The sequence below is a fragment of the Lycium barbarum genome, chromosome 4 (assembly GCF_019175385.1).
Source record: "Lycium barbarum isolate Lr01 chromosome 4, ASM1917538v2, whole genome shotgun sequence".
Classification (NCBI taxonomy): Eukaryota; Viridiplantae; Streptophyta; class Magnoliopsida; order Solanales; family Solanaceae; genus Lycium; species Lycium barbarum.
Window position 1 is genome coordinate 127,327,606 of NC_083340.1, and position 25,174 is coordinate 127,352,779.

A 25,174-nucleotide genomic window follows, 5' to 3' on the forward strand; every position below is an offset into this window, starting at 1 on the left:
GATATTTTTAGCCCTTTTTCCAAAGTAAAAGGGTATTTTTGACCCTTTAACCTTTTCTTTAACTTAACCAAGATTATAAGGTTTTTGGATAATTATATTAAATATTAACCTTTTCACACAAATGAGTAGAATAGAGGGAAATGAATACGCTTTAGATGAGTCATAACTAATGCTCCCTCCGGATCAAAAAGAATGTCCATTTAGCCTTTTTTTTCTTGAGTAAAAAAGAGTGTTCAATTGTCAAATTAAAAAAGAATTAACCTTATCTTTCCAGATTTGCCCTTATTAAATGTTATGTGATCAAATCTCAATACCTATTTAATTAGCGGCAGTTTAGTCGTATTACCTATTTTTGTCTAAAAGTTAGTATTTTCTTAAGGAGTGTGCAAATGGCTAAGTGGACACTCTTTTTGATTCGGAGGAAGTAATTTTTTGCTAATTTTAATGAGAGAGGGATGACGCTAAATGTTTTTTGCTAATTTAAGTAGAAATTTGGGTTGAAATTAGAAGAGAGAGAGGGTACTAATACTTTTTGCTATTTTTAAGAAAAATGATTTTGGTTTTGATCTGTCATTTCTTTTAGATGAATATTGAATTTTGGCTACCGTGTGCCATATATTAAAGAATGGGCTCTTTTATGCCAAGTTGCCAACTATCTGGCACACTTATCATACAGTTTCAATTTCTAATTAGTTTAAACTAAGAAAAGCCCTCTCAAAATCTCAAGATTCTTCATTGTTCTCAATAATCTGTTGTGACCAAATTACACTTAAGTTTTTGCATCGACAGATTTTTTCTGGCGTCTAGAGTAATAAGAAAATGAGTGAAAAAATAAATTTGATTATCAAAGTAATAAATTCAAATTAGTCGTTGAGTTAAAAAAAAAAATCTTGTTGCAAACAAAATTAAGTATACCTTTGAACTTTATGAGAAGGATTAAATATACCCTAAAATTTGCGGGGGGAAGGATTTAAATAAATCCACATGGTTTTAATCTTAATAAAAAATAAAAAATAATTTTAAAATCGATATTTTCACTCCCGTTAACTGAAAAAGTATATCTGAGCTATTTGTGTAACGGCTGGGGCATAAATAGGTCACTTTTTTAATAGAGGGTATGTTTGGACCTTTGCTTATATGATACTCCCTCCAGGTAAAAAAGAGCGTTCACTTACCCTCTTTTCCTTTGTTTAAAAAGAGTGTCCACTGACTAGAGGGAGTTGGCCAAAAGGCCAAATTGAAAAGTTATTTTGTCAAAAGGCCACAAGTATTCAACAATTGGTGCTTTGGCCACCATTTATGACGTCAGCATGTCAGAGATGTGTCGTGTCAAATTCCAGCCCCATAGTTTAAAAACTACACTTTGACCCCCAACCCTTAACATTTTAATCACCCCCAAAACAATATTAAAAAAAAATATTTCCCTCCAAAAGCTCTTGATTTATCCACTTTTCAGATCTCGTTTCCGGCAAAACACCCGGCTTTTCATCAGAAAATTAGTCCCCAGCGACTTAGTATGGCGTCGATTGCAGTCATAGACTATAGTCGTAGTCTATTATCGATTGCAGTCATAAACCATAGCCGTAGCCTATTATAAATTTATTATGGCGTCGATTGCAAAATATTATAGTAGGTGGTGATTACATGGGTGAATGGGAGGAGACCTCAAAATGTTGTAATTTGATTTCTATGAGTTAGGTGACAGGATGATCCTGATAGTGATGACGAAAAGTGTACGGACAAAAAAATAAAAAAATTAAACCACAAACCCCAAATTGCACAAATCTAAGGAATCGTGGATAGGTACACCATAGACCGATCGTCGTCAATAGCTAACAGTTATCATTTATGCTCGAATTCACGCATGGTCAATAATTTTCCACATGCTATGTATAGACCAAGGACAATGTTTGTCTAAAAAGTCATAAGTAAATAAAATAAAATAAATAAAAGTACATGTCACTATTTAAATATGAGAGTCCCCGTCCATTGAACACGTGATCAAAAGAGTTTTAGGACAAGTAATGGTACTTAAAAGGGTAATATTTGTCTAAATAGCCATAAATAATTTTTTTTAAAAAGGACATACCATTATTTAAACATTATAATAACATTCTAATACATCATATGAGAGTCCCCATCCATTAAACACGTGATCAAAAGAGTTTTAGGACAAGTAATGATACTTAAAAGGCCAATATTTGTCTAAAAAGTGCCATAAATAAATAAAATAAAATAAAAAAGGACATACATTATTTAAACATTATAATAACACTTTAATAAATCAGATGAGAGTCCCCATCCATTGAACACATGATCAAAAGAGTTTTAGAACAAGTAATAATACTTAAAAGGCCATTTTTTATCTAAAAAGGCCATAAATAAATAAAAATAAAATAAATAAAAGGACATGTCACTATTTAAACATTATAATAACACTTCAGTACATTATATGAGAGTCTCATTTATTCAACACATGATCAAAAGAGTTTTAAGACAAGTAATGATACTTAAAAGACCAATATTTGTCTAAAAAAGTCATAAATTAATAAAATAAAATAAAAAGAGGAAATACCGTTATTTAAATATTATAATAACACTTTAATACATCATATGAGAGTCTTAATCCACTGACACATGATCAAATGAGTTTTAGGACAAGCAATGGTAATCATAACACTACTATCCAATTAGTCTGACAGCAAATGATTATTCTTAAAGCACAACTTTGTTCTAAGGATAACCATTACGTGTGCTTAAACTCTTTGGATCATGTGTCTAATGGATGGAGACTCTCATATGATATATTAAAGTGTTATTATAATGTTTAAATAGTATCAAGTCTTTTTATTTATTTATGGCTTTTTAGAAAAATATTGGCCTTTTAAGTACCATTACTTGTCCTAAAACTATTTGATCATGTGTTCAATGGATGGGGACTCTCCTATGATGTATTAAAGTGTTATTATAATGTTTAATATCCTTTTTTTATTTTTTTTTATTTATTTATGACTTTTTTTAGACAAATATTGGCCTTTTAAGTATCATTACTTGTCTTAAAACTCTTTTGATCATGTGCTCAATGGATGGGAACTCTCGTATAATGTATTAAAGTGTTATTATAATGTTTAAATAGTAGCATGTCCTTTTATTTATTTTATTTTATTTTATTTATTTATGGATTTTTAGACAAATATTGTCCTTGGTCTATATATAACATGTAGATAATTATTGACTCTGCGTGAAGTAGAGCCTAAATCATAATTGTTAGCTATTGACGACGGTCGGTTTATGGCATACCTATCCACGACCTTTAGATTTGTGCAATTTGGGGTTTTTTTTTTTTTTTAGAAAAAAAGAAAAAGAAAAAAAGTTCACTAGGCTATGAGCCTAGGGCTGATTTTATATATTATTCTCGAAGCAAAACAAATAAAGTCTTTACAAGTGTAGCCAAAATGCCTAATAAAATGCAAGAATTAAGCTAATGACCAACTTAAGACTTATAGACGATCCTAAGTTGGTGCTACAAATAGCTAAGTAATGAATTAACAAACTAGTAAAGTATCAAAAGTGAGTAATAAATCTTGATCATCCATTTGCCTGTAGAGTATGCTGCCTCTCCCACTAATTTGTAACCTTGTAAGCACTGATAAGACTCCATCCTGCAGCACTATCCTGAACCAAATCAAACGCTTGATCCTGGAGTGTATACTCCTGTAGATCAGCTGCATAGCATGTGTATATAGCATCACACTGCACAGCTGGTGTAATGTTGAAACTCATAGTTGAAACCTGCATCCCATGCTGCTCTCCATTGTGCCATAAAGCCACTAGATTGCACTGCAAAAATGACTCCAACAAATGGCCTGCATAATTGTAGAGTTCAGATCCAATCTTGCCAAATAGCAGTTCCACTATTATAAACCAATGTGTAAGTGCTGATATCCTGCAAAAACCAGCTGCAACACTCTATGATGAATTTTAGCCTGCTGTATATCCAAAACCTTGATATGTTTGCAGATATGTGCCAAGTGACAATTGCAAAAAAATCAGTGGCACAAGTATTAGGCAGATTTCTTTCATTTCTGGTGACTATGTGGTTCCATGTAAAATCAGAAAACCAGACTGCATAAAGCAGCTCCTCCTAAATACACCAGAACCACTTTTCACAAGACTGCACCTCAAAGAAATCATGGAGCATTTCCTTTACTGATGCAGCTGCTGAAACTAAAAGTCTGCATCTGAAGCATGTCATCAAATCTTGCCCTGCATAAGCATACTCAGACTTGTAGAAATCCTGCACCAAATCATTTCCTGTATGAGTAAGATCATTGGCACAAGTAGAAGCAATAGTATCTGTAGCCCTTATACGGTTTCCATCAAGATCTGCAAAAAAGAACAAACAGACACCAGTGATACAGCTATAAATCAGCCCTGCAGTCCTAGTGTCCCAAGTTTTAGTATCCAAAACATGACACCAGTAGTAGTAACTATGAAGTCTACTCCTCCTGATGCCAATGTGTGCACAGCAAACTTGGTGCTGTCCATCAATTTTCATATTTCCAGCTACTGCACATTCAAACCAGTCTCTAATGAAATCCATACATTTTCCATTTATTGTCAATCCCTCAACAAATTGAGCACTAAGTGCTAATACCACACCTTGAGAAAAGGTGGTTTGGGTTTTGGGCTTTTTTTTTTTTTTCCCAATTAGACTAGTGCAATTTCAGCATGCTTTTCATTCTAACAGTCGCCTTTATTTCTCTGGTTTATCATTGACCAAAATGGTCTAAAATTGTCCGAAGCAGTGAGTTATTATAAACTAAGATGGTTTATTTCCGGTTGGCTTATAATTGACCCAACACATTTGGCTTTATTTCGACTGACGGACCACAAATTTCTCTACAACGGTAATAAAACAAAAATTCTTAAATTTACAACCTTAACAATACATCCTTCCTTATATAAAACCGTCCAAAAGTTCAAACTCCTCCATTGTCTTTTTTCTTGAACAAACTCCTCCATTGTCTCTTTTCTTTTCTTGATCAAACTCCTCCATTATCTTTCTTGATCAAATACCTTCATTCTCAGATACATAACCATCATTCTCAACTCTACTATCAACTCTATCTCCTTCATCACCATCAACACTGCACTCATCAACGGGATCTGATTAGGACTCACTCTCAGCTTCTGCATTTCTTTTTCTTTTTACATCTCGGCTAACTTCTTCACCTCTTTTTTTTTTTTTTATCCTTACGATCCCCAGTAGAACGGGTTTGAACCATATCACCAGAACGGTGGAGTATTTTGCCTTTTCTCCCTCTACACCTAGGCATTTATACGATCTATATATAAACAATACAGATGTTGAACCACGATATAAGAACCATCACTCTCAACTGTATCTGAACCATCCTGAACGAGGACGTGGCGGTTGTATCTGAACCATCCTCAAATAGGGACTTTTTGCCTGTTTTTCTGATAGGGAATAAGAATAATAGATCAAAAGTCTATTAATAGACCATAATTTACAAAAAGAAAGATCGAAACAAGCAAAATAAGTATAAATAACACAAATTTCGAAAGAAAAACAGGTAAAACTTCAAAGGTTTTGGAAAAAAGCAGAACTTTATGAACACTATGATTTTATCAAGATCGAAAAATAAATAAATTAAACCATACTTTTAAATAGGCAATATGGATCTTAAAATGCTTCGCCATTGATGCAAAATTAATTAACATACTTGAGGACAACGATTGGAGAGCTTCTGGGAGAGAGAAGAAAAATCGTCTGGAGAAATTACTCTTGATAGAAAAAACAGTGAAGAGAGAGAAGGGGACTTATGCATATTTTAGGAGAAAGAGAGAGGGGCATTGTATATTTTATTTACAAGTCACAAGGACTTAAGTGTATAACTTAAACCCTCCAAACTTTTTAAAATTATGAAATATACCACATTCTCTTTTTTCTAAACTTTAATACCGAAAGAAAATTGAAAAAGAAATTGAGTGACCTTATTCTCAATTGAAACTTAAAAGTGGCCTCTACCACAAATCTTCTCCACTAACCAAATCAAGAAATAATTAACCTTATTCTTCCAAAATTGTCCTTATTAAGTGTTAAGTGATCAAATCCAATACCTATTTAATTAGGGGTAGTTTAGTCAAATTACTTATTTTTGCCTAAAAGTTAATATTTTCTTAAAAGGTGTACAAATGGCTAAGTGAATAATCTTTTTGATCCGCAGGAAGTATTATATATCCAAGAAGTTAAACAAACAATGGCCCTACATACGTGCAACTGGTCAAGTACGGGGAGTTTCAGCCTTAGATCCTTAAGCAAAAAGTAGCACCTGCAAGTATGAGATAGCTGACCCTAGCCTCTAGCGACACTCAAACTTGAGGAGATTGGCTATTTCTCCCACTCCCAATGTTAATGGCACTTGTATGCGTGGGGCAGCTAAAGGCCTCTAGCGGCACTCCACTTGGAGATGTTGGTTACTCTTTTCATGTCGTATGTGATCATATTAATTTTAATCTGAGTCTTAAGCAACACATACAACTAGTAATCAAATTAAATCATGCAATTTAGTTACTTTATGATATTTCGAGTTAACTGGATAAGCATGTATAGCCATTTTTATTTTTATTTTTGAATATCTTCTTTTTGATCTATATAACTAGAAATTTTAATTGTTTTTGAATATCTTCTTTTTGATCTATATAACTAGAAATTTTAATTCAAGAAACTTGAATGGTTACTTCAACGTACAAACATATAACCTGGAATTTTAGACTTGGGCATTTCTATTAGCTCACACAAGTCATTTCTTATTAAAGTTTCCAACTTAGGAGAGTATGCATCAACTTACCTTCTTTTTAGATTGTCTAAGTTCTCCTTCAAAAATTCGTGTAGTCAATCGAACTCAACAATTAGATAATTCATAGTTTTAATTCAATCCACGTCATTCCACTCAATTCCTCTTATCAAATCCTTATATAGCCATTAATGGTTTCATATCGCTTCCACTCGGAAACACCAACCTTACAATCTATTTAAAGATACAAACTTTAATAGCAGGAAGTAAACAGGAATCACCTTGAACAGCGTCCTCACAAAGCCTATTTTTGGGTTCTTGCAGTGTCTTTTGAATCTTTGATAAAAAAACTAGAATATCGAAATTAATGGGTGTTAAAAAATATTAATTCATCAATTTGAATGAGAATCGATGATACACATCTTACTTGGAGTTAGGGGTTGAACCATGGCCAATTTCTCAAACACTCTTAAGTAGGAGAGGAGTGTACATGAATCGGGTTAGTTCGCATTTTTTAAACACCAAACCAAATCAATCGCGTCGGGTTTTTAAATTTATACACCAAACCAAACCAATAAAATTCGAGTTTTTCAACCTTCGGTTTTCTCGGGTTATTCGGTTTTCTCGGGTTTTTCGGGTTTTTTTTTTCCGGAATAGTCTTGATACAATACATATAACTTTTACTTCAAATATTTCTGTCCTAGTAAGATACAACTATATAATTAAGGTGTTTCTTAAGAAAATAACACAAAATGTGAGAAGAGTGATGACATTGTATTAAATATTCAACAAAAACTAATAAAATCGGTTAAAATAAATATTGCTAATTAACAAGCCATAAAGAAAATGACCATAATCTAAAAATACTAAGTCATGCTAAAATAAGCACGGCTAATAAGTATTAATTACATGACAAAGAAAAAAAAACTTAAGTTATGTATTTTCACTCTCTAAACTAATTATGCAAAACTAAAGAATAGATATCCAACATTATTGTCATTCCTAGTCGTAAATTGAATTTCTTTTGTTAGCGTTAGTGTTGAGCTGGTTTTGGTTTGAACTTTATTTGAGTTACAAATATCCATAGGATATAAAACTTATTGACATTCAAAATTCTAAGTTCAAGCTTGAATAATATGATAATAGATAAAAAAAACTACGAAAAAATAAAAGAAATATTTATAAATTCCATTACAAATAAATATTTTTATGTATAAAATATTTTAAAATTGAATACATGCAATATCTGGTTGGTTTGGTTCGGTTTGACTTTTTTTAATTAAAACCAAACCAAACCAAATATGATCGGGTTTTTTTTCTCAACACCAAACCAAATCAAACCAAACCACTAATCGGGTTTTTTTCTCGGTTTATCGGTTTGTTGGAGTTTGTTGGTTTACTTTGTACACCCCTACTCTTATGGATAGGCCAAAATGTTATAGTTCTTCTATCCCCAACCCCCTTTTTGCTTTATAAATATACTTTTGGGCACTGAAATGCTATATATGCGCACCGTGCAGCTAACACACGAAAAGGCCCTTGCATGATGCTCACGTGTTGCATGCCTGTCCACCCAGCATGCCCCTTTGCATTGCTTGTGCGCGCCGCAAGTTCTCTAGCATGAAAATCTTCAATAAAGTGCTAATAATTTTGTGCAAGAATGTTCAAATGACAAACAATTTCTGGTTTTGGAAACTAGACTTCAAGGACTTTAATTTGACATATAGTTCGTAGCTAAATTCATTTTACATTGGGAGATATGATCGTTTGAAATTAGAACATGTTCGATTATGATCATCGCCTCCCTTAAATAATTCCAATTTGTATCTGATTATTTCTCCCATCTTAATAATACTCGTACAATCTTCCAAACATACGATTTAAGCGTTAAACACCTTCAAAACTTTTCCGAACACCACTGCGCCCAACTTAGAGCCTGAACGAGGATGTAATACTTAAGCGGAAAATTTCCTGGGCCTTACACTTGACCCGTTTAGACTCACCCAAATTTAATCTAACTTGTCATTTTCCACCTCTAACTAGTTGACAACAGGATAAATCCGGTCCCAACACTATTCCAACCTATTAATAAGTGGTTGGCTAATAAAAGTGCTTGATAAAAGGTCATAAGTTTGAAATGCATAATCAGGTTTGAATTTAAGATTATTCTCAAAGTTTAATAGCACACGGCCCTAACTCGTGTTTGACATCAATTTAAGTCAAGGAAATTCATATTGCATATTTTCAATTGATAGAAAAAAGAAAATGAGCTTATCGTGCATAGTGAATCGAGAATTACAAGAATTTACAAGATCAATGTTATTTGTTTGACTATCAAATTCTCAATTATGGTCAGAGAATGGGGACACGCTTGCAATGCCGAAAGCCAAAATTATATATACTGTTTCATGGTATTCGTCAATCGTACAATTTAATTTTTACCTTGTTTTATTTTTTGTTGCATATACTTAATTTATTAAAATCTAAGGTAAATTTATTTTGCATCTCAAGTTGTAGTACTTGACAATAAAACATTGTAATTTGAGCGAATTTTACTTGAATTAGTAGATAAATCCTATAGCTAACGTCCGATATTGGTTCGATTATCAATTTTGAAGTATAATCTCAGTTCTCCGAATAGATATTTCATAATTACTATGCAAGTTTTTTTAATTTGAAAATCGATGAAAATATATAAAACCGATTCGAAATGAAATAAAGACCAATGAGTTGAAAATTGTGCAAGATTCCTGTATTATCTCATCCAGTGCGTCAAGAAATGTTTGATTTGTATGTGGTATAATATTGTTAATTAATACTCCCTCCGGTTCCAAAATAGTATCCGCTTAACTTTTATCTTTTATGTTCAAAAAAAACGTTTATTTATTAAATTAAGAAAGAATTAACTTTATTATTTCAGTTTTGTTCTTATTAAGTATTAAGTGACCAAATTTTCATTCTTATTTAATTAGAATAGTTTAGTTAAATTATATATTTTTATTTAGAGATTAGTATTTTTTTAAGAAATATATAAATTGCTAAGTAAACACACTCTTTAGAGCAGAGGGAATAGTAATTAATAAAAAATTAAAATATGCCATAATAAACTGGTTGACCATGCAAAAAGAGTCGGCAGAAATTACTATTGTACGGAAAGGTTCCATAGTGTACTTTTGGTTTGCTAACTTTTCATAACATGCACGTGGAAAAATCGAGTCCCTTTTTTTTTTTTTTTTTTTTTTATATCTAAATACTATTCTCTTTTTTCTTCTATGGGTACCAATTTTCTAAAAAAAAAAAGTGAAGTTGATGAATCACAACTTTCTTTTACGGAGCACTTTTTCAAGTATGTTTCCTTGAAATTTTGGTTTTGAGCATCACATCGGATAAATAATTGATTGGTATAATTAAGTAGATGGTCAAACTCATGGATTCATAGAAATATTGACTCCGTTCACTTTTATTTATCCACTTTTGACTTTACACACCCTTAGGAATTAATAAATAAAGTATGTATTTTACTATTGTATACGGTAAAAATCGGGTATATGTTAGACCGGTGAGATCGGTGAAGGAAGAGATCAACACGGGTATGGAGATTTACTTGTTGAACCAGAGGAGCGCTTGAACCGAGGAAAGCAAAGAACATTGTTTGGTCCGACTCTCACATAGCCGAGTTGATCATAGCCGTTCCTCCGTTTGATCATGGCCGTTCCTCCATTTGATCGTGGCCGTTAGTCCGTTTGATCGTGGTTGTTAGTCCGGTAAGGTCCGTTACGCGATTGCCACGCGTCGATAACGTCCTGCCATGTTCAACTGCTAGCCGTACGGGTGTCAGACCGTACGGTCAACCTAACTCAACCTAATCTATTTCAGAGTTTTTTTTCTTTATTTTTGAGTCTCTCATGATGTATGAAGCCCATGGGGCAACACTATAAATAGGACTCATTGCTCTACTTTTGAGAGGTTGCTTCCTCATATCAAGAACATTTTGTACTAGAAAATATATACAAATCTCTCTCTCAATATCGTATTTTGACCCGAATTCGTGGTGTTATCTCTTTAGCTTTGTTCGACTAAGTGATACTCATATATTAGTAGATACATAAAACTATAGCGATTCTCTAATCATTATTGCTCTCTTCATATTACATCCATATATATATCTTTTTTCCATCAAATAGATTGAGGCTTAACTACGTATCCTATACCCTCTCACAAATTTAATTGATTATCCAAATTCAGGGTAAACAGTTTGGCGCCCATCGTGGGGCTAGGATAATAGTGGTCTTTGATCTTGATCTCTATCTTACCCGTCAAAATCAAAAATATCTTTTGTTCATCTCTGAAAAAACGGACCAAATGGCTAACAGTGGACAATCTGGTCACGTCAACAACAACGAGATTGTGGCCAAAAATGAAGGCAGCGCACCACGAGGATTACCAAACCCCGCTGACCCGAACCCCGTTAATTCGAGGGAGGGCCTCAACCGGCAAAACACCGTGGACCAGGAGAATGCCGCCCTACCGGCCACTGATCCTCTAAATACTCACAATTCAATTACTTTGTCCCAGACACAGGGCCGGAAAGAACCGGATACCCCGAATGATAACATCGACTTACGTTTAATTTTTGAAATGTTACAGGAACAGAGGACAGCGATTTCCGAACAAGGAATTGAAATTGCCCAATTGCAAAGTGGAAGAGATAAAATGACCCCGGAGAAGACGAAGGGTATTGCTGAAACCAGAAGGAACGAAGCACGGATGGTTGAGAGCAATGGGTCCGGAGCTGGTTCCTCCACCGAGGTTCTGAAAATACTCAAAACTTTGGCAAAGCAGGTAGATTCAACCGAAAAGAGGGTGGAAACATACAACTCTCGGGTGGACCAAATTCCGGGGGCTCCGCCTTTACTGAAAGGACCAGATTTGAAGAGGTACGTCAAAAGGCCTTTTGCCCCGAGTGCAGCTCTGAAGTTAATCCCGAAGAGGTTTAAAATGCCGGATATCCAGAAATATGACGACACAATGGACCCACATGAACACGTGACCTCATACACCTGCACTATAAAAGGCAATGATATGGAGGAAGATGAAATTGAATCAGTGTTGCTGAAAAAGTTTGGGGAAACTCTGTCGAAAGGAGCATTGACGTGGTACGACCATCTGCCCAAGCATTCAATCACTTCTTTGGAAATACTCGTCGATGCCTTCATAAAGGCTCACGCCGGTGCCAAAAAGGTGCAGGCCCGTAAAGCAGATATTTTCCGTATAGCCCAAAGAGATGATGAGTTGCTGCGTGAATTTGTCAACAGGTTCCAAAGGGACCGAATGGAGCTCCCTCCGGTTCCCGAGGAATGGGCCGCACAAGCTTTCACAAAGGGGCTCAACCCTTGGAGCTCGACGGCCTCGTTCAAATTAAAGGAAAACTTGCTAGAATACGAGGTTGTGACATGGGCAGATGTCCATAACCGGTACGAGTCGAATATTCGGGTGGGGGATGACCAACTCAAGCTTCCCCCGGGGCCAATAAATATGAACAAAAGTTTTGGGAGACCAAGGAAAAATTATGAACCGGAGGTCAGGTCGTCGAGGGAAAGGTATCGACCATATTCCAATTCAGAGAAACCAAGCTTCAGGTCGGAGAAGTCCAGGGTTGACCCGAGGCATTTCTCCGGTCGGGGTGATAAACGGAACGAGCGCCCATCGAACAGTCGAGGTCTCTCATTCAGGAGCGATGCCGGAAGCTATGCCGGCAACAAAGACTCGCCGAAGATATCGGAGTATAACTTCAACGTCAACACCTCGGACCTCGTCTCGGCTATTGGCCGTATCCCGGATGTAAGATGGCCGAGGCCTCTGAGGTCGTATTCGGGCCAACGCGACCCGAGCATGATGTGTGAATATCATGGAACCCATGGACACAGAACCGAGGATTACCGCCAGCTAAGAGAGGAGGTAGCACGGTTACTGAAGTATGGCCATCTTTGAGAATTGCTAAGTGAACGAGCCAAAAGTCACTACAAGGAAAGGGAGACCCATAAAAGGACCGAGCCAGTAGAACCCCAGCATATCATTAGCATGATAATTGGGGGGGGACCGATACCCCACGAGGGCCGGTGATGAAACGAACCAAGGTCTTTGCTGTGCGTGAAAAGTGCGGCCGGGATTACATATCCGAGGGTTCCATCTCTTTCAGCGACGCAGAAGGCATCATTCAACCGCACAATGATGCATTGGTAATCTCTATTCTTATCTTCAAAACCCAAATTAAACGTATTTTGATTGACCCAGGTAGCTCAGCCAACATCATTCGGTGGAGAGTGGTCGAACAGTTAAGGCTACTCGATCAGGTCGTATCGGTAGCCCGAGTCCTCAGCGGGTTCAACATGGCAAGCGAAACCACAAAAGGGGAGATATCATTTCCGGTAAACATCGATGGCACTATCCAGCAAACGGTGTTCTATGTAATCGAAGGGGACATGAAGTACAACGCCATGCTAGACCCTGGATACATAGGATGAGGGCTGTGCCATCGACGTTGCATCAGTTGCTAAAATTCCCGACACCGGAGAGGATAAAAACCATCCGAGGTCAACAACCCGCTGCAAGGGATATGTTCGCGGTCGAGGAAGCGACACCTCAGCCCAAAAAATCGGATCAAAAGTGTCACACCCTAATTCCACTAGGGTGTGATGGGCACCCGACCCCACATCCACAGCCGAGCGAACCCACAGACCTTTAGGGCACACATAATCTTAGTAGACTATTAAAATCAAATAAAGATAACATACATAATAAGCTCTCAAAATATTCTTTTCGATGCTTTCCAAATCAAACAGGATCTGTGATCATATAGAATTTAATACATGATACAGAATGACATATCGGCTGATGAAGCCGTTTACACAACTGACATGCTATACCCACGACTCTGTCTGCAAAGTCTCTAACATCGATCCAGAGAAAGCATACACACAAACTCTGACTCGGCAGCACTCCAGGAGCAAATGGAGCTTGCCAACTCTGCTGGAACATCCTCTATAATAACTTCACATCACCTGGGTGTACCTGCGCGGCATGAAACGCAGCCCCCGAAGAAAGGGGGTCAGTACGGAATATGTACTGAGTATGTAAAGCATGAGATACAATATACAGAATCATAATCTGAACAGGGGGTACAGAAAATAAGTGCAATAACCGGAGTATCAAAAATGATTACTCATAAAACATAGATAATGCATGTCAGAACATATGCCATATCCGGCCCCATTATGGGACTCGGTGAACATAACGTGGTCGCCATCTCATCACTGGCGCCACAACACATCATACTCCAGAGTAGGGAATAGCTCCGTAACATATCATAACATATCAGATGGCCATATCATATCATATCATCAAATATCAGAATATATGTACATGGCACAGCATACTCCACAACCCATGTACATGTCATACCTGCCCCCTCACATCGAGGCACGGCGAACAATGCAGTGGAATACGCGTGATAACATATCCTGTCCCGGGCTCAGTGAAGGAAGCATTGAGGCATCCACGAGTAGAGTAGTGAGAAACTATATGCATCATAAAATATTTGGAAAGACTCGATAGAATAGTCCGAACGATAGGTCATTAGAAAAGAAATCAGGCGATAGTCATAGTACGTACCTTTCGGATGTTACGATGAATTATGTCAAAGTAAAAATGCTGAGATTATTTGTACATATCAAAATATCATAGGATTCAATGGAATAGTTAAAACAACTATCGTTTAGTAGTCGGAACAATAACCAAAAGTTTCTTTTAATCATAGTACGGAAATAGGTCAAATAGAACAATACAAGAAGGTTTCGAAAATTGTGGGCCCACCTCGGGTCAAGTCGAGGTGGCGCACATAAATTACGGACATTAGGCCTTATGGAGGCGTCAACGAAAGTTTCGGGGTATTCTGATTCTCTTTGTGAAAGTTATGAACGTTTTATGACGCAAGACCCTTCTTGGAGTAAAACAAAAGTGTTTAAACATATTTTTCCAACAAAACCTAATTCAATTACATTGAATGAATAAGGGTCAAAATTAAGCTCGGATTTTAAGGAGTAGAGTTATCCCCGAGGTTCGTATCATAGCCTATCATAGCTAGGACATGCCAAAGAAAGAAAAGGTAGAGCTTTACATACCTTACTCGTTTCTTACGCTAATCCAAACTCAAGTTCCGAACTCCCCAAAATCTACAATTGGTCATAAATACCAAACATTAACCATAAACATTTAGGTATTCAATCTTAAGTAACACTTATCTACAAAAATTTGGGCAGCATCTCCCCTATAAATTCACCAACCCCGAGAATCCAACTCGGCCAAAACATCAACAACCATACCAAGAATCATACTAACAACATCAACCATCCATTCAAAATGCATTCTAACATAAGTAAGCTTTTTTTCTACATAGTTCATCAATATTCAATTCACTACGTACATTCGAACCAATATCAACGCTTACATATTCATTTACTAACTCAAGATCGTTCAAACATGATTCAAGAATATTTTAGACAATCTACACAATATTCCAACATTTCCACCAAAACCATACTCCACCTGAGTTCTCCAATTTCCAACAATGACAATCCCAATACATTTTTGTCTTCCAAATTCATGAACCACATTAACAATTATCATGTTAGCTACATTATTTTCATAAATACAAGAAATGATACTATGGTCACATTAGCTTCCAAACCAGCCCGTAACGATTCCAACATCGATTTAAGTTATCAAATTCTCATTCTCACCACAAAATACATAACTACATCAACTAACATACTACATAGAAATTGTTCCACCCTCCCTACACACAACACACACACACGGCCCATATCCAACATTCACAACTTCAACCAAAATCATCAAACTTCCATTTTCAATATAGAGTCCACAACAACCATAACTAGAAGGCTACATAAAATTGACTCATCTTACCTACACAACATATACATATACACGACCACATACATATACATACAACCACCATGCAAACTTCCATATTTTCATGAATTCTATCCATTTCTACATACTACAACATAAACAAACCCTTCATAACATATAAAAGGGATTAAATCTTACCTTTTTTTCTCAACTTCTCCACTTAGCTAGAGTTGTGATTATGCAACAAAGAGCGATTTTCTTGTTTCAACGATTATGCCACGTTAGAGAGGACCTTTGAATTAGTAGGAATGCTAGGAGAAATAATTTTTTGGGATCAAAATTCTTGGTCTTGAATTTTTGGCCTCTTGGCCGAATAGGTTGCCCCTTAATTTTCTCTCAAGTCTTCTTTTCATCTCTTGAATATTATTGACAAATAATGACCCTTCTCTCTCTTTTATGACTTGAATTTAATTTTCACATGGGCTTGGCCTATGTCCATGGCCGGTTGGGCCTCTTTTTTTTCTTTTAAATTTTCAAGCCCAATTATTTCATGGCTAGTTCTTGTAATTCATGGAACCATTTTTTTTTCTAAATTTCCAATTTTGCCCTTAGCCTTCCTCAATATTTCCGCATCCATAACCCTTATAAACAGCTTGTATGCTTAACAAGATTAGAATATAGGTTTGCTCTCAACCTCCCGCAATTGTCTTAAATTATCCGAATGCGCAAAATGCGGGATATAACAAAAAGGAAGAAGATTCAACCGGGGAAAAGGACACCAAATAGCAATCAAAGCAGTCGGGGTTAGATCCGGGGTATGGAAAGGATGATTTTGGTGTACCCAGATCATTCGTCATGCCAGATGACTCGGATGCAACCAAGGCAACAATAGAGGAGCTGGAGCAGATCGTCTTGTTCAAATATTTACCGGACAGAAAGGTATACCTGGGCACGGGGTTAACCTCGGAGCTCAGGAACAAGTTAATTGAATTTCTTCGAGCTAATGTTGATTGCTTTGCATGGTCCTACATAGATATGACAGGTATACCACCGGAAGTAACAACTCACAAGCTGAGTTTGGACGGGATGTTTCCCCTGGTAAAGCAGAAGAGAAGGCCCATGGCAGAAGCAAAACATGCCTTCGTAAAAGACGAGGTAACAAAGCTTTTGAACATAGGCTCCATCCGGGAGGTAAAGTACTCGGGCTGGCTAGCTAACGTGGTAGTGGTGATTATAAGGATCTAAACAAAGCATGCCCGAAGGATTCATTTCCATTGCCGCACATCGATAGAATGATCGATGCGACGGCCGGGCATGAAATGTTAAGTTTTCTCGATGCCTACTCCGGGTATAACCAAATTCGGATGCACCCGGAGGACCAAGAGAAAACATCCTTTATTACCCGATATGGGACTTACTGTTATAATGTCATGCCTTTTGGACTAAAAACTGCCGGTGCAACTTACCAACACCTAGTTAATGGAATGTCCAAAGAACAAATAGGGAAAACAATAGAAGTTTATATTGACAACATGGTTGTAAAGTCCCTGGAAACAGAGGACCATTTAAAGCATTTGCAGGAAACCTTCGATGTACTCCGCAAGTATAACATGAAGCTCAACCCGGAAAAATGCGCCTTCGGCGTCCGGTCCGGAAATTTTTTGGGTTTTATGGTGTCAAACCGGGGTATTGAAATCAACCCGGACAAGATCAAGGACATCGAGGATATTGAGGTAGTGAATAACGTCAAAGGAGTGCAGAGGCTCACCGGAAGGATAGCGGCGCTAAGTCGTTTCATATCGAGGTCCTCAGACAAGAGTCACCGCTTCTTCTCCTTATTGAGGAAAAAGAACGACTTCGTTTGGACGTTGGAGTGTCAAAGAGCTTTACAAGAATTAAAAGGATACTTGTCCAGCCCACCGCTGCTGCACACACCAAAAGCGGACGAGTGGCTTTTTCTTTACCTTGCTGTCTCCGAGATAGCGGTAAGTGGCGTTTTGGTTCGGGAAGAATCAGGTACGCAATTCCCTATTTATTATGTAAGTAGAACTTTGGGGGATGCGGAGACCCGTTATCCCCACTTGGAAAAATTGGCATTGGCATTGGCATTGGTAAGTGCTTCTAGAAAACTCAAGCCCTACTTTCAATGCCATCTGATATGTGTAGTGACTACTTACCCTCTCAAAAACATCATGCATAAACCGGAATTATCGAGTAGGCTAACCAAATGGGCCATAGAAATTAGCGGATATGATATCGAATACAAACCTCGAACGACCATCAAGTCCCAGATCTTGGCCGATTTTGTGACAGATTTCGCCCCGGCTATGGTCTCCGAGGTTGAGAATGAACTTCTGCTAACCTCGGGGAAATCCTCAGGCATTTGGTCGCTACATACGGACGGAGCCTCGAACCTCAAAGGTTCCGGGCTAGCAATCGTCCTTAGAACCCTGGCCGGGGAGGCCGTTCGACAATCTATTAGAACTGTTAAATTGACTAACAATGAAGCCGAGTATGAGGCTATGATTGCAGGTCTGGAATTAGCCCGGAGTATGGGGGCCGAAATAATCGAGGCGAAGTGCGATTCGCTCTTGGGCGTAAACCAGGTAAACGGCGTCTTCGAGGTCAAGGACGAACGGATGCAGAGGTATCTGGAAAAAATCCAAGTGATATTACACCGGTTTAAAGAATGGACCATGCGGCATATACCTACGGAGCAGAACAACGAAGCCGATGCATTGGCAAATTTGGGATCTTCGGTCGAAGGGGAAGAAATCAACCCCGGGACTACGGTGCACTTGATGAACACGGCGATAGAAAACGGACATGCCGAAATAAACACAATGGGTTTAACTTGGGATTGGCGCAACAAGTACATTGACTACTTGCGTGATGGAAAGCTCCCGAATGACCCAAAAGAATCACAGTCATTAAGGACCAAAGCTGTGCGTTTATGCTTGGTAGACGGCCAATTGTATCGACGGTCTTTCTTCGGACCCCTGGCTAAGTGTTTGGGCCCCGGGGAGACAGAGTATGTGATGAGAAAGGTGCACGAAGGAACCTGCGACAACCACTCCAGTGCTGAAGCTCTGGTCCGAAAGATCATCAGGGCCGGTTATTACTGGAACCGGATAGACGAAGATTCAAAAAGTTTTATCCGAAAATGTGACGGGTGTCAGAGACATGCTCCGATAATTCACCAGCCCAGGGAATTGCTGCATTCAGTGGTTTCACCTTGGCCTTTCATGAAGTGGGGAATGGACATTGTCGGTCCATTACCATGGGCACCAGGTAAAGCCCGTTTTATTCTGTTTATGACTCATTATTTCTCTAAGTGGGTTGAAGCGCAGGCCTTTGAAAAAATCAGAGAGAAGGAAGTCATTGACTTTATATGGGACCACATCATCTGTCACTTCGGCATCCCTGCTGAGATAACTTGTGATAACGGACCCCAGTTCATGGGTGGCACAGTCAACGATTTCCTCGAGGGGTTGAAGATCAAGAAAATTGTATCAACTCCATATCACCCATGTGCGAACGGATAGGCGGAATCCATGAACAAGACAATAATCCAAAATCTGAGGAAAAGACTTGAAGCGTCAAAACATCACTGGAGGGAAATCTTACCGGAGGTGTTGTGGGCTTACAGAACCACATCGAAATCAAGCACAGGAGAAACTCCTTTCTCGTTGGTCTACGGGGCTGAAGCCCTTATTCCCGTAGAAGTTGGTGAACCCACTCTCTGGTTCAGATATACTACCGAGGAATCAAACAAGGAGGCCATGGCCGTAAAACTCGACCTCACGGATGAACTTCGCGAAAACGCGTTAGTACGTATTGCAGCCCAGAAACAGAGAATGGAAAGGCACTACAATTGAAGAGCCAGTTTTCGGCATTTCCAAGTTGGGGACTTGGTGCTTCGAAAAGTTAACTTGAACACCAAGAATCCCGACGAAGGAAAACTGGGTCCGAACTGGGAAGGTCCGTATAAGATAACCGGGATAACGGGAAAAGGATCGTACCAGTTGGAGTCCATGGACGGGCAACAGTTGCGCAATAACTGGAACGTGGCTCATCTGAAAAGATACTACTGCTAAGGTATGGACTCCCCGTATTTTTCTATTTTACCTTTCTCTTTTGCAGGAAATCGAGAGCCGGATAAAGTTAGAGTTTAGGCCTGAAAACACGTGTTGCACTCTTTTCCTTAGTGCGGTTTTGTCCCAAAATGGGTTTTCCGATAAGGTTTTTAATAAGGCAACAAGTATAACGTGTTACTCGACGAAGACGAAGACAAACGCCCGTAAACTCGGGGTCACACCCAACGAGTGGGGACTTAATAGCCCTCACCCGATCTTGCAGCTCGGATAAGAGCTAGGGGACTATCATACCTACTTTGAAGTTTACCCCGGCTAGCTGAAACCGGAGGACACCCTCAACAAAACAAAACCGGACCTTTAACATTAGGTTCCGATGTAAGGACCAAACGATCAGAATGAATCGTGTCCACGCAATATTTGCTACGGCAAAACAAAGAGTCGGACCTTCTGCATTAGGATCCGATGTAAGGACCAAACGATCAGAATGAATCTTCTCCATTTAGTATTTGCTACGGCAAAGGCAGAAGGAAAAAATTCATTCTGATGTATACAAATACTTGCAATACAAAATTTATCGAACGTTTGGATAACTATAGCTCGGATGTCTTCCTGTTAAAACGCTTTACCCCGATGATAACCGCCGTATTTCGGCACTACTTCATTCATACACCCTATACCGGGCATTGCGGTCGAAATTCGACAAAGGCAACAAGGTCATAGCGAACTGAGACAAAATCGATAACCCCACAAACGGGGACTTTTACATCAAAATTTAGCTAAGGCTGAGACTCAAGTGTCCGAAATACACCGGCCCTAAAAAATAGCCAAAAAATACCGGCCCTAAAAACGCCCGTCGAGATTCGGAGACGTCCGAATTTACAAAGCGTAAGATGAGTCCCATGGGCAAAAACTCCATAACATTCCCGGACGACATGTACCGGATGAACAGAAAAGCCGATATGTAGGCACAGTCAGAAATAACTACTATTTAAACGAACCGACAATTCGGGCGAAAGTCATAACAAACATTTATTCGAAGAAAAGAATCAAGGAAAATACATGTTCTATTTATATAAAGGATTTTACATCGGAAACCTCTACAAAGGCAAAAAATAAAAGGCTAAGTACAGGCCTTAATCTATCCGGAATGGCCGGAGCCGGAGTGTTCGGACACTGTCCGCTCAGAGTCGTCGGAGTCAGCCCCGAGGGCACCCTTAGCCTCTTTCTCGATTCTTTTAGCCTCGAGAATAAGGGCCGGAAGATCCGTAAAGCCATGCTCGACTTGCTCAAGGGTGATCCTTCGAGACTTCCATTTTTCATACTCAGCAGCAATAGTAGCATGAGCCTCGGTGGCCTCCACGCTCTTCAGAGTTTCTTCCAAATTGGCCTCGGCCTGGACTAACTTTGCCGCCAGAACATCCCGATCCTCTCCGATGACATTTTGCATTTGGATGGCCGACTCGAGCTCATCCTTGAGAGTGTCATTAGCACCGATCGTCTCTTCAAGCTCGGTTTTTAGATCAGCACACATCTGGGCCTTTTTCTCCGCCTTCTCCTCGAGCACCCTCATACGCTCTTTATACTGGGCACTCTCAGATTCGAGCAGCCTGTGCCTCTCGGCCATGCTCGTGGCGACGACCTTGATAGAGTCTAGCTCCTCTCCGAGTTGAGTGACGGTGGTTTCAAGTTCACCGAGCCTTGAGGATAAATGCGTGTTTTCTCGGCTAAGGCCGATCTTGTCCTCTTCGAGACGCTGGTGCAAAAACTTCTCCGTCTCTCGGCTCTGAGCATCCAGCTGGCCCTTGAGATCGTCCACCTCTTGTTGGGCACGGACGAAAGCCTCGTTGATGAGCACCACACTCTGCAAATGAAGCAAGTTAAAAACTTGAACAAACGAGACTGAAATTCTCAGTGAAAGTATACAAAGGTGGCTGATAAACTTACCCGGTTGCCCGCGTGCATACCCTCGTTAATGAGGCACTGCCAAGAGACCCCGTTCATCTTTCGTTTGTCCGAGTCCGAGATAAGGGGCCTCAGGTAGCTCGCCACGCCCACCGGGCGAGAGAGAAAGTTGCAATCATCGGGAATGGTGATCACAGCCGACTTCGTCCTCCCCGGTTCAACACTTGGGGACGAAAAGGCCCGACTAATCGCCCTCGTAGCTCGAGGGATCTGGAGATGTCCGAAACCAGCAGCTTCACCGGTTGCAGGAGGGGTGCCCGAGAACATGTCCTCAAACTCATCCGACCTTGAAGCCGGAGTTGGAGAACTTGGAGCAGCCTCAGCAGCTTCAGCAAAGGCAGGGGGCTCCGTAGTTGCAGCAGTCTCATAGTCGGGCAACGGGCCAGTGACCGTTGGAGCTTCGCTCTCGGGGGCCGGCTCAGTTCTTTGACCAGCTTCAGCAGCAGACGCCCCCCCCCCCAGATCTACTTGTCCTTTGCAGGGGGGTTTCTTCGGAAGAAGCTGCACCTGAAATGTCGACGAAATCAATCGACCTTGGAGGAGTCGGGTAAAGAATTTCTTCTGCACCTGTGTGTAATGCCGGAACCAAAGATCCTTCTCCGACTGAAGGAAGGGGTGAAGCGGTGATACCCTCCTCCGGAATGGGAGCCACGGAAGGGGCCTCGTTGATCCTCCGAACGAGGAGCTCGGGCTCTGCTTCGTCCCTTAAAGTCCTAACGACGCTCCTCGCCCTTTTCTTCGGTTTCTGCCCTTTGTCCGAGGTCCTTTTCCTCTTGGCGGCTGCAGCAAGGATACGAGAGGCACCCGCTGAATCGAACTCGGGCGCCGACTTCGTTGGTTCTGCGGCTGATTCCGGCCTTGGATCCACCGAGCCCTTAGGTAGACCTGAAAATCGAAGAAGTTACAGAAGGGTAGAGGATACAATGAATATGGATATAAACCGGGTATTACCATAGTTCTGGGCGACCCATCGGCCATGTGACAGGTGTCCCCACGTCCGATCGTCATGGGCATGTTGGCTGAGGAGAGCAGTGACGCATTCGTTGAGATCCCGGATGACCGGAGGAATCCAACCCACGGCTGACATAGGTAAGAAGAGTAGTGAGGAGGTGGATAAAACTGAAGTTCAACAAAACGCACAAGCAGTTATTAAAAGAAATCAGACTTACGATTATTATTCCACCTTTCCGGAAAAGGCATGTAGTTGTCCGGGATAATGTGCGAGGTCCGCACCCGGACATATTGCTCCAACCAGCCCCTGTCTCTATCTTCGTCCATTTTCGAGAAAAATGAATTCCGGCTAAGCTTTGCGAGTTTTATTACGCCACCCCGGAACAACCTCGGGGAATATAAGCGTATCAAGTGGGCCAGCGTGAGCTCCTTCCCGGCATTATTGGCCAACAGCCGGAGGCATGCCACAACCCTCCAAACGATCGGACCAATCTGCGCCAAGGTTACGTTATAGGTCCGTCACATGTCTAAGATGACCGGATCGACCGGAGGGTCGAGCTTGAGAGTGAAAGAGTAAGTATAAATGTATAGGAAACCCTCTCGGTGGTCAGTGACTGATTCGCTTGGCCCGGGGGTAAAAACTTAAACTGGACGGGTGTCCCACCCACAATCAGCCCGGATTAAGTCGAGTTTTCCCTCGGTAATGGATGAGGGATATCGTCTCCATCAAACCGTCTATCGGATATTGGAGAAGGTTTTTCGACCTCAAAATCTTTGTTGAAATTAGGCTTGACCGGTATAATGTCCGAGGCAGTGGGCTCGAAGGTGCTTTTTGCCTTAGATGGAGAAGTTTCCTCGGTTCCTTGAGACGAAACCGAGGGAATGTCATGGGAAGTGCTTTCAGTGTTAGCAGACATTTGGGGATTACGAAGAAAGATTTGGTAAAGTTCGAAGGGGAGTTAAGGACAGAAGTGAGGGGACGGTCAAATAAGGACTCGCAGTGATAAAAGAGTAAAAAGAAGAAGCAGCAACACACAAGAGCAACGCACAAGAATGATTGGAGGGGAAGTTGGCAAAATCGTTTCTTTCACGTACTGTTAGCAGCAGATCAACAAGAAATGTGAATGAAGTATGAGTTGAAAGAGAAGTGAAGAATTGAAAGCAGAGAGGAGGTGAGTTGAAAATGTTCAAATGGAGAGGTGAAGGGACTTATATAGGCATGGGATCGAGACGGTTACCGATCCCAGCCAACCGGGGAGAGCCACGTGTCCCATCATTAATGAGGAATGACTTGAAACGACGTGCGTTACGGCGGTTGTCAGAGCTGGTCGTCCGGAATAAGACACGTGGTCAATGAAAGGGGGACGTGGCGCAACTGTTCCCGCCAAAATGAAAAGATGACAACGGACAAACAGAGCCGCCGATTTCTTGATTCATCCACTTCCCGTTACTCCGATAAAACTTCAGTCCGGACAGTGTGGGGGCTATCTGTATACGGTAAAAATCGGGTATATGTTAGACCGGTGAGATCGGTGAAGGAAAAAAATCAACACTGGTATGGAGATTTACTTGTTGAACCGGGGGAGTGCTTGAACCGAGGAAAGCAAAGAACATTGTTTGGTCCGACTCTCACATAGCCGAGTTGATCATGGCCGTTCCTCCATTTGATCGTGGCCGTTAGTCCGTTTGATCGTGGTCGTTAGTCCGGTAAGGTCCGTTACGCGATTGCCACGCGTCGATAACGTCCTGCCATGTTTAACTGCTAGTCGTACGGGTGTCAGACCGTACGGCCAACCTAACCTAACCTAATCTATTTCAGAGTTTTTTTTTCTTTATTTTTTAGTCTCTCATGATGTATGAAGCCCATGGGGCAATACTATAAATAGGGCTCATTGCTCTACTTTTAAGGGATTGGCTTCCTCATATCAAGAACATTTTGTACTAGAAAATATGTACAAATCTCTCTCTCAATATCGCATTTTGACCCGAATTCGTGGTGTTCATCTCTTTAGCTTTGTTCGACTAAGTGATACTCATATATTAGTAGATACATAAAACTATAGCGATTCTCTAATCATTATTGCTCTCTTCATATTACATCCATATATATCTTTTTTCCATCAAATAGATTGAGGCTTAACCACGTATCCTATACCCTCTCACAAATTTAATTGATTATCCAAATTCGAGTTTAACAACTATAACACTCATATTAATTGGTGCATAGTTTCATCGGGCTTGGAGAATGGTTTGGAAATGAGTAATTAACGTTAAGGATAAAACAGGAATTTTGTTTGTCTTTTCTTGATATGCTAAAGTGAACAAGTAAAAGTAAAAAATTATTTTTAATATAGTGGACAAGTAAAAATAAACAGAGAAAGTAATATACAATGGAATAACAATGATATGCAT

General features: G+C 39.8%; 1 long non-coding RNA gene across 1 annotated transcript; it reads right to left on the reverse strand.

Moving 5' to 3' along the window:
• Positions 1-3,360: 3,360 nt before the first annotated feature.
• LOC132636403 (uncharacterized) lies at positions 3,361-5,958 on the reverse strand. The gene is made up of 2 exons (XR_009581243.1): positions 5,748-5,958; positions 3,361-5,481 (listed from the first exon to the last, which is right to left on the reverse strand). It is a non-coding gene; the product is annotated as an uncharacterized LOC132636403 (long non-coding RNA).
• Between the last annotated feature and the right edge of the window lie 19,216 nt (positions 5,959-25,174).